We start from the raw sequence: 2,500 nt of genomic DNA, 5'->3' as shown, positions 1-2,500 counted from the left end.
CATAACTAAATAGTGCTTTAAAAAATTCCAAGACATTTTCTGCAAAATATCTAAGCAAAGAACGCTTTAGGGAATAGGTCTTTTACCTTGCAAGGAAATTCACCCACATTAATTTTGTTGCTCCCACTTCCAATGCATATAAATAAACAGTCTTTGGAAATAAACTTATCTATAAAGTACAAACGGTACTAGACATCTGGTAAATGAGTCCAAACCATAAAATAAAACGGTTCCATCGATCACCATTCATCCTAAATAGAGTGATCTCAAAGCAGCCTCTTCTAGAGATCAAGTAATCCCCATCGTCTATCAGGTATGGCAGTGTTCATCTGTCATGGCCAATATATGTAGCCTTCGCTCTATATATATAACGTTGCCAAATCTCTTTGCGCACGTTACTCCATCACGAGTTCACAGCTAGTTCATCTTTATATGCTACAGGTTTTCCTCTCAATTCCCAGTAATACTTTCGCGCTGGGTTAAAATTCCTCGAGCTCTACCTCCACACTTCCGAAATTGAGAAGAGTCGAGAGTTTGATGAGATGGATCTTGACTCAGCATTACGGGGCCAAACACGCTTCTGGGAACTGTGCAAACTGCCAGTACAAACAAGATTTTGCATTCCATATTGTGCGTGCATGGGGCCACTTTACGTAACTGCACAAGCCAAAAGCGAAGCCTGCATTAACTCAATCGGTTCCTGAAAATGTATGTGCAAACCCAGGCTTATGTAGGCCTACTTGAGAGCGAGTGGTGCGGCGTGACGTGTTTACTCAGTGCAGACGTTGCCATCGCGGGGGAAAACCTCTTCCGCGAGATGAAATGCCATCGAAGAACGCGCTTATTTGCGCAAAGTTATCGACCTATTTCGGGCGCACTCTTGTTTATGGAGAGTCAAGAGCAGAATTATCAAAGAGAAACTGAAAAGAACCACATGCGAAAACCGGCAAGGTAATGAAGATCGGATCTTCTGTTTAGTCTTGTGTTGCAGTTAACAGCACACATTAGTTAAACCTGGCATTATGAATTGTCTATATTACTGAGAGATCAAGAGACACCACGATTTTCAGTGAGCAATATTGAGGTGAAGGGAATCTCGACCAACTTTAATTTTGAAGTCAACAGAGAAAAGATGCTTTATTTTTTCGTAACCAACTACAGACTCCTGAAGAGACAATGCTTCATCAATTTCATCTCGGATACATTTCTATGAGGCAGTCACTGAAAATTATAGTTGAGGGTTGCTTTATGACCTTTCCATGATAAAAATACGTTCTTTACATCCTCATACATAAATAGCTGGTGTAAGCTGGTGTCAAGTCACACTTCCGAAGACGAGTATGATACGATCTATTTTATAAAATTTAGATATGATGCATTTGATGATGGTACGAATACTCGCTTTTATGATATACCAATTTTGTGCTTCCCTAATTGAGACGTGTTTATATACTGTATATTTTGGCTGTTTCAGATGATTTAGGCTGTACATCAGTATATCAATAATAAAATAATTTTAGTAATACCAAGTCTAAAATTTGATGAGTATATTTGACTAGAAGCTTATATATTTGTACCATTTGTATTTTATAACCCCATATGCTCAATCAGAAATAAACATTGTGCCTGGAGATATAATACATATATATGTTTTTTTTTTTCTTTTTAGCCTGAAGCTTGCCTCGCTACGAAAACAAAGTAACATATATTTGTACTATTCTCCTAGCTTGCGAAAAACTCAAGAACTCGAAATATTTTGAATATCATATTGCATAAACATCAACTTCTTATATATCCCGTGTGGTCTAGTGGCTAGGATACGCGGCTCTCACCCGCGAGGCCCGGGTTCGATTCCCGGCACGGGAAAATTTTCCCTGAAATGAATCATACGAAGAACCATATAGCTGCAGGGATGCGTTACACAACAGACAAGGAAAAAACAGAAAAAATGGCTGTTCTTTCAACCCATAGAGTTGTATATATTCGCTTAAACAGTGAAAAGGCAATGCTAGATGAAACAGTACAATGCCACTTCACACTACCCGCTGTACGGAGGCACTTATCGTCTGAAATGCTCATTGTGTACATGCAATGATGGCTTCACGAAGACGTTTAGATATGGGAGAATTATGTGATGAAAATAAACACAAGCGAGGTACATAAGCGATTTAGATTTTTTAGTAGCATTGAATACACCAAAATCATAAACGAGAAGGCAAATCTGAGTGATTTGGCCTGATATGAACGGCTAAAAACCACGTAACAACAACTGTCTTATGTTAAAGTGATACTAGTGATTGTTGTTTCTTCTGGTTCATTAATTGATATTCAGTCAGTATTATCTATTCATTACAATACTCAATATTAATAATAATCTTCAAGTTATTATAATCATTAGATACGTATATTTATTCATTCATTTTTCATGTCATCCATTATTGCATTTTCTTTGTCATTCGTTATTGACTAAGTGTATTTTCATTATTGCATCAAATTCATC

The 2,500-nt window shown here is 37.4% G+C and overlaps 1 non-coding gene across 1 annotated transcript; it reads left to right on the top strand.

The window, feature by feature from the left end:
• The first annotated feature begins 1,794 nt into the window (after positions 1-1,794).
• Positions 1,795-1,866, top strand: TRNAE-CUC (transfer RNA glutamic acid (anticodon CUC)). The gene has a single exon. It is a non-coding gene; the product is annotated as a tRNA-Glu (tRNA).
• Positions 1,867-2,500: the final 634 nt, after the last annotated feature.

The sequence above is a fragment of the Penaeus vannamei genome, chromosome 33 (genome assembly GCF_042767895.1).
Source record: "Penaeus vannamei isolate JL-2024 chromosome 33, ASM4276789v1, whole genome shotgun sequence".
Classification (NCBI taxonomy): domain Eukaryota; kingdom Metazoa; phylum Arthropoda; class Malacostraca; order Decapoda; family Penaeidae; genus Penaeus; species Penaeus vannamei.
The sequence above is the reverse complement of the archived record's forward strand: the minus strand, read 5'-3'. Positions and strand labels throughout refer to the sequence as shown.